This window comes from Acinonyx jubatus, chromosome E2, assembly GCF_027475565.1.
Source record: "Acinonyx jubatus isolate Ajub_Pintada_27869175 chromosome E2, VMU_Ajub_asm_v1.0, whole genome shotgun sequence".
NCBI classification, from domain to species: domain Eukaryota; kingdom Metazoa; phylum Chordata; class Mammalia; order Carnivora; family Felidae; genus Acinonyx; species Acinonyx jubatus.
In genome coordinates this window covers 44,752,059-44,769,241 of record NC_069396.1, presented here as the reverse complement: position 1 = coordinate 44,769,241, position 17,183 = coordinate 44,752,059, and the positions used below count along the sequence as shown (strand labels likewise).

The 17,183-nt window shown below is 37.5% G+C and overlaps 1 protein-coding gene across 2 annotated transcripts in view; it reads right to left on the bottom strand.

The window, feature by feature from the left end:
• The window catches only part of LOC106974655 (zinc finger protein 420-like), a 61,380-nt gene extending 46,342 nt beyond the window's left edge, over window positions 1–15,038 (bottom strand). For both annotated transcript variants that reach the window (XM_015071918.3, XM_027044731.2), the window contains exon 1: window positions 14,722–15,038. The gene's annotated coding sequence lies outside the window, so the exon portion shown is untranslated. The remainder of the gene's footprint in view (window positions 1–14,721) is intronic.
• Window positions 15,039–17,183: the final 2,145 nt, after the last annotated feature.

Below are 17,183 nucleotides of genomic sequence, written 5' to 3'. Positions count from 1 at the left end.
TTCAATTACCTGTGTGGCAGCCTTCTAGTGTTTAGAGCTACAAATAACAAAGGGCTCTGTCTTTCATCTATTCAAGTGCCTTTATGATGTATCCTATTATCAAAAAAAGCTTAGAATGTTATACAACAGAGACCAACTTCATTCCTTTGCACGTGGATATCCAGCTGTCACAGCACCACTTGATGAAAGGACAATTTTCCTCCATTAAATTATCTTGAAACCCTCCTTGAAAATCATCCACAAATGTGAGTTTATTTCTGGACTCTATTCTATTCTCTTGACCTGTATGTCCAACTATCCTTATGTCAGTCCCAGGTTGTCTTGATTACCGTAGCTCTGAAATAAGCTGTGAAATAAGGAATTATGAGACCTCCAACTTTACACTTTTTTCAAGATTGTTTCAGCTACTTCAATTTTCATATGAAATTCAGAATCATCTTGTCAATTTCTGCAAAGAAGCCAGCTGTGATTCTGATAGAAATTGTAGGGTATTTGTAGATCAGTGTGGGGAGTACTGCCATCGTAACAAATCCATGAACATGGGATATTATTACTTTATTTAGGTCTTAACTTCTTATAAGAATATTTTGTAATTTTCAGTATACAAATCTTGTATTTTTGTTAAATTTACTTCTAAATATATTTTTATGCTATCATAAATGAAATTTTTAATTTCATTTTCAGATTATTAATTGCTACTGAATATAAATTTATTTTTGCATATTTACCTGTATCCTGAAACTTTGCTGGCCCCATTTATTAGCTCTAATAGTTTATTTTTAATACATTCCTTAGGATTTTCTTTTCTTTTTTTAAAGTTTTTTATTTATTAAGTAATCTCTATACCCAATATGGGGCTCAAACTCATGACCCTGAGATCAAGAGTTGCATGCTCTTTCAACTGAGCCAGTCAGGTGCCCCAATTCCTTAGGATTTTCTATAGAGAAGATCATGTGATCTGCAAATAGAGATAGTGTTACTTCTTTTCCAATGTGAGTGACTTTTTATTTCTATTTCTTATCTCAAAAACAATGTTAAATAGAAATGGTGACTGCAGACACCCTCATATTTTTTCTGATCTTAGTATCCAGTGTTTTAACTATTAAATAAGACAGTAGCTGTGGATTTTTGAGAGATGTTCTGTATCAGGTCAGACTGCCTTCTACCGCTGGTCTGATGAGTATTTTTATCATAAAAGGTTGTTGAATTTTGCCAAATGGTTTTTTTGCATCTATCGACTTTTGCCCTTTATTCTACTATTATGGTATACTATGTATACATATATTTTTTCAAATGTTAAGCCAACCTTACATTCCTGACATAACTCTCACTTAGCCATGGTGTACAATCTCTTATATTTGCTGGATTCAGTTTGCTGGCATTTTTGTGTGTGGATTTTTGCTGTGTAATCTTAAATACTAGTAATTTTCTTTTGTAATGTCTTGTCTAGTTTTGAATTCAGGGTGTTACTGGTCTCAGAAAACTCACCAGAAAGTGCTTTCTCCTTTATTTTCTGGAAAAGATTGTGAACAAGTGATGTTAATTATTTTTTTCTTAAAAATGTTTAATGTTTATTTATTTTTGAGAGACAGAGAGTGAGCAGGGGAGGGGCAGAGAGAGGGAGATACAGTATCTGAAGCAGGCTCCAGGCTCTGAGCTGTCAGCACAGAGCCAGATGCAGGGCTCAAACTCACAAATTATGAGATCATGACCTGAGCTGAAGTCAGCGCTCAACCGACTGAGCTACCCAGGTGACCTGAATGATGTTAATTCTTTAAATGTTTGATAAAACTCACCATGAAACCATCTAGGCTTCATTTTTCTATGTGCAAAGTTCTTTGATTACTAAATCAGTATCTTTGTATAGGTCTACTTAGATTTTTTTTTTTTCGAGTCACAAGCTTCAGTAATTTGTGCCTAAGTATTTGTTTATTCATCTAAATTATCAAATGTATTAGCATACATATGTTGATAGTTATTTCCTTATAGTATTTTTTATTTTGGTTAGATTGGTTTTGAAATCTGCCCTTTCATTCCTGATGTTAGCAATTTGAGTCTTCTCTCTTTGTAAGTTAAGCAAAAGGTTGTCCATCTAGTTGATCTTTTTAAACAACCAAGTTTTGGTCTTGTAGATTTTTCTCTACTGTGTCTCTATCCCCTAGATTATTTATCTTCAATTCCAATCTTCAGTATTTCCCTCCTTCTCCTTGCTTCCGGTTTAATCTGCTCTTCTTTTTCTAGCCTGAGGTAGAAATTTAAATTATTGTTTGAGACTCTCTCTTTTTATAATATGGGAATTTGTAGCTATAAATTTCCCTGTAAACAATGCTTTTAGCTGCATCCCAATTTTGATATGTCATGTTTTCATTTTCATTCATATCAAAACATTTTCTAATTTCTGTTGTGATTTCTCCATTGATTCATTTGTCATTTATGAGAATGTTGTTTAATGTTAATATATTTGTGAATTTTTCAAATTTTGTTCCATTGTTAATTTCTAATTTAATTCCACGTGGTCAGAAAACATAATTTTATGACTTCAATTCTTTTAAATCATTTGAGACTTATTTTATGGCTAGCATATGGTCTATCCTGAAGAATGTCTCATGTACATATAACAAAAATGTGTATTCTGTAGTTTTAGGTGAAATGTTCTATAGATGTCTGTTAGCTTTAGACAGTTTAGAATGTTGTTCAAGTTCTCTATATCCTTTTTTGCCTAGTCTTCTATCAATTATTGAAAGTAGACTTATGAAGTCCCCAACTATTCTTGCTGTTATCTGTTTTCCATTAAATATGTCCATTTTTGTTTCATGTGTTTTGCAGTTCTGTTACTAGGTGTTGTATCTTCTTGATAGAGTCTTTTTATCATGATAATATGCTCCTTTTTATCTAATACCAGCATTTGTGTTAAAGTCTATTTTATCTGATATTAATATAGCCAATCCTACTTGCTTAAGGTTGTAATTTACATTCTTTTCTCTCTCATCCTTTTCAACCTATTTGTGTCTTTGAATCTAAAGCGAATCTCCTGTAGGCAGCATATAGCTGGATCTTATTTCTAATTTTCAAAATGCAGTCCAAAAAATATGTCTTTTGGCAGATTGGATTGCTTAAGCCTTTCACATTTAATATTAATATTGATATTGATATGGATGAACAGCATCTGCCATTTTGTTATTAGTTTTCTTTAGATCTCATGACTATGTTCCTTAGTTTCTCATTTTTTACCCTCTTTTGTCTGAAGTGGATGTATGTTAGTTTATCAGCTTAATTCTTTAAATGACTTAAAGCTATATATTTTAAAGTGCTTTTCTAATGATTGCTCTTAGGCAATCATTACAATATCCATCTTATTAGAAGTGACTTAGATTATTACTAACTTCATTCCAGTTTGGGGGAAAGTCTTTACTTTCAAATTTGAAAGATAGCTTTGCTGAATACAGGATTTTGGTTCTTTTTGGTTTCCGTTTTCTGCACTTTAAATACATTGTCACACTGCTTTTTAGCTTCTATTATTTCTGATGAGAAGTTGGCTGTTAATCTTATTGTGGTTCCATTGTACATGATGAGTTAATTTTCTCTTATTACTTTCAAGATTATCTATTTTGGGCTGTCAACATTTTGATTATGATGTCTCTGGGTATACATTTCTACATTTATCCTACCTGGTACTCATTTAACTTACTGGATGGCTAGATTAATGTTTTTCATCACATTTGGAAGTTCTTTGACCATTATTTCTTTGAATATTTTTTCATTCAAATGTAAAATCTAGCCTTGATACATTACAATATAGTCTTAGTATCAAGACTGTTTTGGCTTTTGCCTCAATATCATTAGTCATTCACTCAATTCTTGTTTTACTCTTGCTGGTTTTCTGTTCCATGTGTTTTATGAAGTTTTGAATTTCTGATTTAGATGTTGTTTCACATTGTCAAAGCTTATTTAATGAATTAACTCACACCAGAACCCTGTTACACTTTTCCTCTGTTTTCATGTTTAGTTTTGTATACAGTATTAGCTAAAATGGTTTAATTCTCACTTCTGCTTTCTTTTAGTAACTGTGCATATATGTGTATGTCCATATGTATATATATATATGTGTATATATACATACACACATACATTTCCTACCATTTTCTGTTAATTTTTTCAAGTATTAGATTTGTGTTAAAGTCTATTTTGTCTGATATTAATATAACCAACCCAACTTGCTTAAGGTTGTAGTTTTTACATAAACAGGTATCATTAAAGAAGGATGTGAGATTTGGGGTAACTTAATAGAATTCCCAATTCAAGGGCATTTTCTTTTTTTTTTTTTCTTTTTTTATTTGAGAGAGAGAGAGAGAGAGTGTGTGTGTGTGTGTGTGTGTGTGTGAACACGGGAGAGAGAGAGGGAGAGAGAATCCCAAGCCAGCTCCACACTCAGTGCAGAGCCTGACATGGGGCTCAATCCCACGACCCTAGGATCATGACCTGAGCTGAAATCAAGAATTGGATGCTCAACCGAGCCACCCAGACGCCCTGAGAGCATTTTCTTCTTTGATACTGTGATCTGCAATGTTCTTAGTAATAACAGCATAAACAGGTATCATTAAAGAAGGATGTGAGATTTGGGGAAACTTAATAGAATTCCCAGTTCAAGGGCATTTAGTTTTTGACACTTGATTCCGTTTTTCCTTTCACTATCATCCTTGAAGGCATGCCTCCCCTCCAGGAGTGGGCATTTCCTACGACTGCCAACTTCCAACTCACCATTTTCAAGAATCTTCCTTTCAGGGCGCCTGAGTGGCTCAGTTGGTTGTGTCCCACTTTGGCTCAGGTCATGATCTCAAGGTTTGTGAGTTTGAGCCCCACACAAGGCTCACTGCTGTCAGCACAGAGCCTGCTTTGTATCCTCTGTCTCCGCCCCCCCCCCCAACCTCTCTCTCTCTCAAAAATAATTAAAAAAAAAAAAAAAGAATCTTCCTTTCAACCAAAAGGCAATGCTCTGGTCTAACAGGCTGTGAGTCATGTTGTATTTTCCCACTCAAGGTGGACCTCTATCTTCATGGGATTAAGTTATCCATTTTCCAACACTGCCAGCACTGCAATGTTTCCCTCACTTTTCTCTCCCTAACTCTTCAGTCTAGGATGGACATCAGAATTGGATCTGTCTGTTTGAGGAATGTATTTCTCCACTTACATAGAAACTGAAGTTTATAGTAACCTCTAGCTCTGAATAAGGCTGTAGGCACAGACTGTTACATGCAGTTTTAATTGTTTTCCTTGTTGATTCATACTGCTTTTAAAGGGTATGTGGGAAGATACAAATTTAGGTATCCTATGGGAATCTTCAGAAGCTCTCCTAATTTCTTTCAATTCTTTCAAAATTATAGAGAGAAAATCCAGTGAAAATTGTGAGATCTAAAAAACTGACCCAAATATTTGGAAATTTCATATTTGATAAAGGTGGAATCTTTAATCAGTGAGAAATATATGGACCTTTAAAAAGGTGATGAAGGGGATGCCTGGATGGCTCAGTCAGTTAAGTGTCCAACTCTTGATTTTGGCTTAGGTCATGATCTCACAGTCATGAAATCAAGCCCTGTGTTGGACTCCACACTGGGTATGCAGCCTGCTTAAGATTCTCTCTCCCTCTCCTTCTGCCCCTCCCTTGCCTGCACACAGGCTCTCTCTCAAAAAGAAATAAATAAAAAAATAAAAATAAAATAAAAAGGTGATGATGAAGTAAAATGAAAAATGAAAAAATTGGACTACTCCTCAGAATATATCAGATTAAGTTCCAGATGGAGGCCCTTGTGAAATGTAAAAATTTAAATCACGTAAGAGGAAACAATGCCTGAATTTTTCTAAAATTCAGGAGTTAGAGAAACTTATCTAGCCATGAGCCAAATCTATAGATATTAAAGGAAAGATGGATATTTAACCACAAAAAAAATTGATTTTAATTGGGAAAACACCGTTAGTAAAAGAAAAGATAAGTGACAACCTAGGAAAAGACATTTGGAACTTATATTACAGAGAAAGGGCTAACATAAATAAGATATAAGATGGCTTTAAAAGCAGAAAGAGAATAATACTTCTATAGAAAAATGGACAACAGAAATGACAGTTCAAAGAAAAACAAATGTAAATACACTAAAGTATATAAAGAGATGCTCAACTTTGCTCACTATAACAAAAATGTTAATTAAAATTACAATGAGACCAATATCAGTGGAAAATACCCAAAAGTTTGCCAGTATATTCTTCTGGAAGATCCCTGAGAAAACCAGTAGTAAAATGTTGATTGAGTAAATGTACAGTTTCAAAGGAAGGAATTTAGCAATAACTAGGAAATTATAGAAGCATTTTACCAGTGACCCCACTCCTAGTAATTCCTTTCAAAGATAAGCTAGCAACATTTCAAAAAGATAAATGCTGTTGAACTTGGTTTTTTATTTATATATCTTGTTGATTTTTCATTTCTTAGTAATTTTTAGAATACTTCCACATTTTTTTGTATCCCTATAGACAATCATTATCTGCTAATCAATTTTTGGTTGCTTTTCAATGGTTACACTTTTTACTTTTCCCCCCAGGCTTGGTGAAGTGCCTACAATCTAAAGTAAATGTTGAATAGAAGTAGGTACATTACTCATTTTTCCTGATTTTTATTTATGGTTATACATTTTAAAACAATTCTGTTGAGATTTAATCCACACACCATACAATTCACATTATTAAGTGTACGAATCAATGGTTTTTAGTATATTCACAGAATCCATTACCATAATCAATTTTAGAATACTTTCCTTATCCCTGCAATTGTTAGTCATCACTCCTCCAGACTATTTTCCAAAGCAGCTGCACCATTTTATATTCTCTTTATACTTAAATGTTATATTCTCACCAGTTGTATATGAGGGTTCTAATTTCTTCACATCCTTCTTAACACTTGTTATTATCTGTCTTTTCTATTCGAGCCATTCTAGTCAGTGTGAGTGATATTGCATTGTGGTTTTGATTTGTATTTTCCTGATGGCTAATGATGTTGAGGATCTTGTCACACACTTAATAGTAATTTGTTTATCTTCGAAGAAATGCCTACCCAGATACTTTGGCAATTTTTAATTGGGTTGTTTAACTTTTTATTTTTAGATTGTAATATATCTATCTGCTGGACATAAGTCCCTCATCAGAAAAATGATTTGTAAGACTTTGGCCCATATTGTGTGTGGGCTGTCTTTGACTTTCTTGATGATGTCCTTTGAAGCACAAAAGTTTTTAATTTTGATGAAGTCCCTTTATCTACTTTTTGTTTTGTTGCTTTTGGTATAGATAAATACAAATACCTATAATACATATACACTCATGTACTTCCTTATAGTATATTTTAAAAGATGGAATAAACTGCAACACAGAAGAAAGTGACTACTTATAGGTAGAAAGTACAACAATGGAGGAAGAGATCAAATTAAACCTTCTTTTGCATATTTGACTTTGGGACCAAGTACTTTATATAATTATAGGACAAAATTAAAATTTTAAATTTTTAAAAATTAAATTAAATTTTAAAAGACAAAATTAAATTTTAAAAGAGCAATCTCTAAAAATTAAAAAGTGAAACAAACAAATGTGATTCCAATTTGTGGCATAGCCTCTCAAGAGGCACTGTTCCAAATGACTCTAGAACACAGTAATTTGATTCCATATTCCTACTAGAATTATACCCTAAAAAAACAAAAAGATTAAAATAAACAAAAAAACACCAAAAATAGAAAATTGGTTTCAGTAATCAAATCACTATTATTATTGAGTGCTCTTTATAAAGTGGGGAATAAAGAATCAGAATTTTTTTTCCACACTTTATAAAGCAAGGAATAAAGAATTGTCCTTTTTCTGTTTCATGATCCCATCCAAGATACCACATTACATTAACTCATATCTCTAGGCTCCTTGGGATTGTGACAGTTTATTTTTTAATCTTTTCTCTTTTTTTAGTGTTTATTTATTTTTGAGAGAGAATGAGCCCACAAGCAAGGGGGGCGGGGTGGGGGGGGGGGTGGTGGAGGGGAAGACAAAGAATCCCAAGCAGGCTCCATGCTCAGCGGGAGCCGGATGTGGAGCTCCATCTCACAATGGTGAGATCATGACCTAAGCCGAAATCGACAGTCAGACACTCAAATGACTGAGTGGTTGTCACTGAGCCACCCAGGAGCCCCTATTTTTTAATCTTTTAAAAGATACGTATATATTAGCTTTGTAAAGCCATAGAAACAATGATCAACCCAGTAGCAATGAATATCCTAGCACCTAGAATATCGTCTTAAAATACCATTTCCCATTAATATGAAGGAGGCCTGAGTTAGGAAACGTACAAGAGCCTAGAAGAGGGTAATAATGGCGTGTTGGCCAAATCAGCCCACTGCTTGATTTCTGGTTTTGTTTGCAATTTATTTCAATTAAATATAATTCAATACAACTCAATCACTTTGGATCCCTGCCATAAGACAAGTCCTATTTGGGGCATTATTCAGACAGTAACCTCACAAACAAAGGGTAGAAATGCATAACAATAAAATAACACATATTAATATGAGTCTTCTACTTTTCCTTTTCTCTCAAATTTAACTCCAATAAATTCCATGTATCCATTTTTTCCCCCTAAACACACTATCAAGTTTATAAGAGGCCTTTTCATAAAAGGTGAGGTTCTGATTTGAAACATTACCAGAAATCTGACAGTTGCTTCTTAGAAACAGAGTAATAGCATTTCTCTTTCATGGGTGTTACAGGGAATTTGATTTCCATTAAGTGTGTGTTCAGAAGGTGTGTATGTGGGAGGTGTTTGCTTAAAAACTGCAGCTGGTACCTATACTTTGTAACAATGAAATCATCTCTATCAGCATTCACTAAAATAGATACTAAATTTCACCTTTTAAATTCTTTTTTTTTTTAATTTTTTTAAGTTTGTTTATTTTGAGAGAGAAAGAGAGAAAGCATGAGCAGGGGAGGGGCAGAGGGAGAGGGAAAGAATCCCAAGCAGGCTCTGCACTGACAGTGTACTTACAATGCAGAGCCTGATGCAGGGCTTGAACTCATGAACCATGAGATCATGACCTGAGCTGAAATAAAGAGTCAGACAGTTGGGGCGCCTGGGTGGCTCAATCGGCTAAGCATCCGACTCTCAGTTTCTGCTCAGGTCATGATCTCGCGGTTTCATGAGTTTGAGCCCTACATTTGGGCTGTGCGCTGATGGCGCGGAGCCTGCTTGGGATTCTCTCTCTCCCTCCCTCCACCCCCCTCTCTGCCCCTCCCCTACTCATGCTGTCTCTGTCTCTCTCAAAATAAATAAACTTAAAAAAAAAAAAAAGACACGTAACTGAGTGAGTCACCTGGGTGCCCCTCACCTTTTAAATTCCGCTCCTATTTGATATACCCATTGTCTGTTTTTGGAAATAAAGTTTCATTGGAACTCAGCCACGTCCATTTGTTTATGTATTATATATGGCTGCTTTCACTCTACAACAAAGTTGAGTGGTTGCTACTGAGAAAGTATGACCCATAAACCTAAAAAACTAACTATATGGTCCTTAGCAGAAAGTTTGTCAACTCCTGACAGAGAAGATCTACCAAAAAGCAAGAAAGCTATCAAAGGCTACTAAGATCAAGTCAAAAAGACCCATGAGCCAACCTGAATAGGCTCCAAATGGTCAAATATGGCACAATACGAATTTAAGTATACATAAAGAAAACAACTACAATAGATTGAAACTTTTAAGTGTATCAAAATCCATACCTTTATAATAATGGTAAAAAAGAAAATCAGTGGTACCCAGAAGAGAATGCTAGCAAAACATCATTTCATTATCGTTCATTATTTCCTCATTTTGAAAACTGGTAAGTGAGGAGAAAAACAAAATCTGTCCTGCCTCCCTTGAGCAATCTGTACCTCAAGAAAACCAAGAAGTTGATATGGAAAATTTTCACTTTCTATAATTATTCCAGTTAAAGAAAGAAGATACAATTAATGAATTAGGCTATAACTATTTAGCAATCTCTAATGAAATAATAATAGAAAAAATCACAAAAAGAGGCAGACATTATGTGCCTCTTCGTGGAAATATACATTAGCATCAGTGAAATCATTTTGCCAAAGAGGTGGGGAAGAGGGTGGAAGGAAGTCTCTAGATACAACTTCTTGATCGAGCCTCTAGATACAACTTCTAAGAAATACATAAAAACACGTTAATGATGACAAATTGTGGGAAATTTTACTGGACAATCACCCAGTTTCTTCAAAAAATTCATTGCAAGGAAAGAGACAAAGAAAGAATGAGAAACTAAAGATTTTAAAAAAGACTTTATTAAAAGACTTATGAATCATCACAATGCATGGATCCTATTTGGGCCCAGATTCAAAGAAATCTTAAAAACAAAGTTATCTGCCCTGTGGGGAAATCTAAACTCTAACTGGATATCTGATATTAAGGAAATATTATTATTTTTTCACTGAGGATAATGGTATTTGATTATATTTTTAAAAGGCTATCATTTATGGGGCACCTGGATGGCTCAATCAGTTAAGCATCCGACTTTGGCTCAGGTCATGATCTCATGGTTCATGGGTCCGAACCCCACATCAAACTCTGTGCTGACAGTTCAGAGCATGGAGTCTGCTTCTGATTCTGTCTCCCTCTCTCTCTGCCCTCTACCACTCACGCTCTGTCTCCCTCAAAAATAAATAAACATTAAAACAATTTTTTAATAAATAAAAGACTATCATTTATACACACATTTATGAATAGAATGATACTTCTGGTATGTACTTCACAATACTTCAAAATAATCCTAGGTGGGTAGATTAAAGACAATTGGTCATCAGTCAATCACTACTGAAGCCTAGCAAAGTGGTACATAGATCATTGCTATTTTTTTTTAACGTTTATTATTTTTTTTTTTTTTTTTTGAGACAGAGAGAGACAGAGCATGAACAAGGGAGGGGCAGAGAGAGAGGGAGCCATCAGCCCAGAGCGCGACGCGGGGCTCGAACTCACAGACCGCGAGATCGTGACCTGAGTTGAAGTCAAACGCTTAACCGACTGAGCCACCCAGGCGCCCCAGTTCATTGCTATTTTATCTATTTTTGTACATGTTTGAATTTTTCACAATGAAAAGCTAAAGAAAATGCTGGTCAGGACTTAGCAAATTGATTTTAGCACACACAAAAATCAGGTTAACAACCCCATAGTTTGAAAAACCCTACAATAGCATATTAATAATTTCCTTAAACTTTCCAACAACCAGCAAAATACCTTGAATGAAACACAAAATCAGAAAATATTGGTTAGAAAAGTGACAATATAGCCTTTATGAGGGAAAACATAGCAAAAACTATTAAAATTTAAAGTCCACATAAAAGTTATCCAAGAAATTAGCATTCATTCTACCAATAAACTCATTGATAAGCTAAATGTTATATATTCAAGGAAAGTTATCCCACCATTGTTTATAATAGTGAAAGACTGATAGCCATCTGAAAGTACAGAGAATTCCTTTGGCAGTCAGTACTCAAGAAACTAGTCACACTGGCTGCCTCTGAAATAGGAAAAGTATGAGACTAGAGGCAAGGCTGGAAGGAAGAATTCACTGTATACTCTTCTGAACCTTTTAAATACTTAAACAATAAAAAATAAAATTGAGGGGCACCTGGCTCTTAATGACTCTTAATTTCAGGGTCATGAGTTCAGGCACTACACTCGGCGTGGAGCCTACTTTAAAAACACACATACATAAAAAAAAAAACAAGAAAATTGAAAAATAAATACTCAAAATCAAGGCTTTTGAATTTTACTCAGAGATGTGTTCTAGTCCTTAAAAAATCTTAGAAAAAGACTAAGTATAAAAATGGAATTGAAATATTTATCAGGTGAATAAATGTACCTTAGGTCAAAAGGAGCAAAATGGAGTGGAATAACTTCTTTGGGTCCATTCCTTCTGGCCCCATTATTCTATGGAATAGCCAGGCCTAAAGACCAGAACACTAAAAGGATCCCTTTTATGGAGTTTCAAAAGAAAAAAAGCAAAAATTCCCACACCATGAAAAAACAGAAAACACTTCAGAGACGAAAGAATGATTTACCTTGGATAAAACTCTCAGTTGTCCAATAGTGGCTCTTCCTTTAGTCTCTGGTGACCCGTGTAAGTTAACTTACAAAGTTAAGACAAAGCCATTAATTGGTAAGGAATAAAGAATCTTGAGACACCAAGTCTTTCTTTCTTTCTTCGTTTTTTCCAATTTTTATTTAATTTCTAGTTAGTTAACAGTGCAATACTGGTTTCAGGAGTAGAATTCAGTGATTTATCACTTGCATATAACACCCAGTGCTCATCATAATAAGAGCCCTCCTAAATACCCATCACCCATCTAGCCCTTCCCCCCACCCCCCCACTTCCCTCCATCAATCCTCAGTTTGTTCTCTATCTTTAAGAGTCTCTTATGGTTGGGGCGCTTGGGTGGCTCAGTCAGTTGAGTGGCCAACTTTGGCTCAGGTCATGGTCTCACATCTCCTGGGTTCGGGTCCCATGTGTTCGGGTCCCATGTCAGGCTCTGTGTTGACACCTCGGAGCCTGGAGCCTGCTTCGAATTCTGTGTCTCTCTCTCTGTGTCCCTCCCCCACTTACACTGTGTCTCTCCCTCTCTGTGTCTCCTCAAAATAATTAACATCAAAAGAAATTTGTTTAAGTATCTTATGGTTTGTTTCCCTCTCTCTCTCCCCCCTCCCATATGTTCATCTGTTTTGTTCCTTAAATTCCACATATGAGTAAAATCATATGTTATTTGTCTTTCTCTGACTAACTTATTTTGCTTAGCATGATACATTCTAGCTCCATCCACGTCGTTGCAAATGGCAAGAGGCCATTCTTTTTGACGGCTGAGTAATATTCCCTTATATATATACCACATCTTCTTTATCCATTCATCTGTTGGTGGACATTTGAGGACACCAAGCCTTTCTTTGAGCCCAGACTGACTTGTTAGAAACAAGCAACTACTTCCACCCCCTCCATTTACTCAGAAGTAAACATTCAAAGGAAGGTTAGAAAGAGACTGAGAACCAGAGAGTCAGAGAGTACCACAGAGTGGAGGTCGAGAATTCCCACAGGTCTCCCCAGGTGATTTCCTGAGGGAAGTGATTGGAATCTTACAACCCTGGCTTTTTTCTCAGCCTTCCCCCCGCCCCAACCTGGGACTATTTCTGGTTCTTAAAGTCTCAATCTGAGATCAGGTTTGTGACTTAAAAGATAAATTTATCTGGAATCTTTAATCTGGGACTCATCTTTCTAAGTTCCCAAATCAGGCAGGGACATTTCCAGGGAACTTGGGCCCCCATGGCTACAAGGAGAGAGAGCAGCTATTAATGGCTGACTCTAGCTGGTATTAAGAGTTAACTTCCTTCAAGTTAACACACTCCTTGCTTGCTGACTCAAGGCCCCCGATCTGTGACAGAACTAATTTGCTTCCTTTGAGATATTCAGACCACTGACCTTCAGGAATAAAGGACCAGAATGTTCCCAGGCCACAGAGGCAAGTCTGTTTGAAGCTCTCTTAGCTTTCTGATTAGCCCAGCAATCTTTTAGCAAAATGTTTTTCTCGTTTAAGGTCACACAAATGACTTTACTGACCTCCCTCTGTGCATCTGTAGACCTTGCCCTCCTTTTCAGAAAGAACAGAGTACTCTTGCACAACCCCCAGGTACCAAGGAACAAGACTTTCTTGCACAACCCGCCCAAACTCAGTACCAAAGAACCAGAACTTCTTGCACAACCTCCAAGCACTGAGATAACTCTATAGCTGGCATCAACAAGTCTACACATAATCCAGAAATGTCACAGGCCACTGCACTCCCTTAACTGATTAAACCCCTTTAAAATTCTCTGGGCCGGGGGGGCCTGGGTGGCTCAGTTGGTTAAGTGTCCGACTTCAGCTCAGGTCATGATCTCGCAGTTTGTGGGTTCGAGCCCCCTGTGGGATTCTGTGCGGACAGCTCAGAGCCTGGAGCCTGCTTCGGATTCTGTGTCTCCCCCTCTCTCTGCCCCTCTCCCATTCACACTCTCTCTCGCAAAAATAAACATTAAAATTTTTTAAAAAAATCTCTGGGCCAAAGATAAACAAGAAAACAAAAACAAAAAGACAAAAAACTAAATAAAAATGTCCGGGCCAGGGAAAAACCAGAGAGCTGGCCTTTGGACAAGAGTTGGCCTACCCAGCTAGCTGGCCCGCCTCCGGAATAAAGCTCATATTCCTTTTCAATCAAAACTCATCTCTTGTATTGGCCTTTCCAGCTGGTAGCCCAGCTTGGATTTCCGCAATGCAGCAAGCCACAGAGACCCCACAACCACAAGCTTCCAGAAACTGTCGAACCTCCAAATAGCCTCAGTGTGAGCATATCTCTATCAATGCCTGCCCGCAATCGGCTCCCGGCTAGGCACAGCTGAGAGGGAATAGACACATAAAAAAGCAACGACATAATTAAAGGAGGAGTCAATCTCACAGCTTCGCACAAGTACGCTCACAGCTGGAGACACAATCAACACTCCTTCAAGTGGTCACACATAACCATGCAGTCTCACAGGCACATTACGTCACACATTCACACACATACACTGACGTGTTAAGGCCTAGGGCTCCACACACGCCGGTCTCCGTGGCCGGGCTCTGACACGCCTCACCTTCAGCTTCCCCAGCGTCAGGCTCACATCCCCCAGTCCCGGAAGAAACCAATGGCCTCGGTCGCCGCGCTGTTCCACTCGCTCCAGCACTACGGAGCTGACCACCTTAGAAGGAAGTGACGTTACACCCGGAGGCCTCTGGAAAGTGTAGTCCAGAACACGACAGACCCCAGAGAGCGGACAACCCGAGTAATCCTCCCCGGGCTCCTAACGACAACCTGCTGCTCCTCCGCTCACTACCGACGAACCACGCAACCTGACAGTCCCAGTTTCCCACCGGGGTCACTCGCAATCGCAATCCCGGTTGCTTCCGGCTAAACGCCGGAAGTTTATTTCCGCCCCGAGGACTTCTGGAACTTGTAGTGTGGCCTAAAATCCCCACCCCCACCCCCCCACCCCCCCACCCCCCCGGAGAGCTGATCCGGACAGTCTTGAACCCTCAGCCGCAGCTTGAGCCTTGCTGCGGGAGGTGACCCCGCAGAGTTTGGAAGACCCGCCGTTGGAGGACACGATAGAGCGGAGTCTGTAGAGGCTAAACATGAGGAATACTTGGGCCCTAATGGCAGTCAGGCTTGTGGGGAAGGAGAGGGAGAGTGATGCTTTAGTGCTGGTGTGAGCGCGTTGGCTTCAGTTTATGACCTCGGGTGTGATTATGCTGCTGTGCCCGAGACTGTATTTTACGGTTAAAAAAAAATGTTGAATGTTTAAAGTACAGTTTTTGAATGTAGCATAAAAAACTGCCCAAATCAGCTGGGTAAATTTTCAGAGATTTCTCAGACCGTATAACTAGCACCCCAGAAGTCCCCTACCTGCCTCCTGTAAAGTCTCCATCATCTAACTTACAATGTAGATTAGTTGTGCCTGATTTTGAAGCTTACATAAATGTTATCATATTGTATGTACACTCTTTTCCCCCTTTGGTCTGACTTCTTTCCGCCAATTATTGTTTGTGAGTTTAATCAATAAAGTTAGTTCATTCTCATTGTTGATGGTATTTGGCTTGTTTTCAGCTTGGGGCTACTAAGAATAGTGCTCCATAAACATTCTTGTTTGTAGTCTTTTGCTGTGTATATGTGTCATCTTGGTTACATATATTTTTAGGAGGAGAGTTGCTAGGTCATAGGTTACATATATGTTTAGCTTTAGTAAAACTAAACACATTGCCAAATGGTGTTCCCAGGTGGTTTCCCAATTGGAATTCCACCAGCTCTGTCTTGTAGTTCTAATTGTTCTGCCTTTTAACATACTTAATATTGTATGCCTTTTCCTTTTTAAACTTTCTGGTGGATGTATGGTTGTTTTCCTTTGAATTCCCCTGATGTGTACATTTGTGTACCTTCCATAACAGGCAAAGATACCCAATCAACGTTAGCATTTATTGTGGACAAACAAGAGGAGCAGCAAGATTTATGTCCCCTTGCAGAGGTGTGTGTTGTATGTATTGGTGTTGATCCAATGCTTTCAATATTGCCTCTTTCCAAACCTTATAAGGACAAATAGGACTGGAGTAAAAGCAAAGGTCCGTTCTTCCTGAAGAGCGACCCAAGGCCACATGCACTAGTCAAAGTATGTTGGGAACTTGACAGTGACCAAGGTTGCCAAATATTTGAAGCCCTTTTGGACGTTGGAACATAAGACTGTGATTCCAGGAGTTTTTTTTAAGCCCCTTTGGCTTATATCAAGGTATTAGTTAGCCTGAGTTCTCATTTAATGGATCCAGAGAAAAATTTACTTCCGAGTTCATTTTTGTTGGCAGATTTCAGTTCCTTGTGTTGTAGGACTGAAGTCCCTATTTCATTACTGGCTGTCAGCTGGGGACCACTCTCTGATATTTTCCAAATGTCCCCCACAGGCAATTCACAATGTTCGCTTTCTTTCAGGTCAGCTAGAACACATCTCTGAATTCTTTTCTGCTTCGTAGACAGAGAAAACACTGCTTTTAAAGGGCTCATATTAGATTTGGTTCAGCCAACCCAAATAAACTGTAAACAGTAGCTGTAATTGGGCACATAAGGGGCCCTGAAGGTACTTGCAATGTTCTATTTCTTAAACTACATAGTAGCAAGATGGGTCTTCACCATGTTATTACTCAGACTGTGCAACTTGGTTTCAAAATTTTTATATGTATGAAAATGTTATGGGGTTGAATTGTGTCCACTACAAATTCATACATTGATCTCCTTACCACCTACCCCCCTGTACTTCAGAATGTGACCTTTGTGAAAACAAAGTCATTGTAAATAGAATTAATTAAATTAAGACGAGATCATACTGGAGTAGGATGAGCCCCTAATGTAATATGACTAGTGTCCTTGCAAAGGGAATCTGGTAACACACACACACACACACACACACACACACACACACACACACACAGAGACAGAGAGAGACAGAGAGAGAGAGAACATGTGAAGCTGAAGGCAAAGATCAAGGTGATGCAGGAAAAGACAAAGAATGCCAAA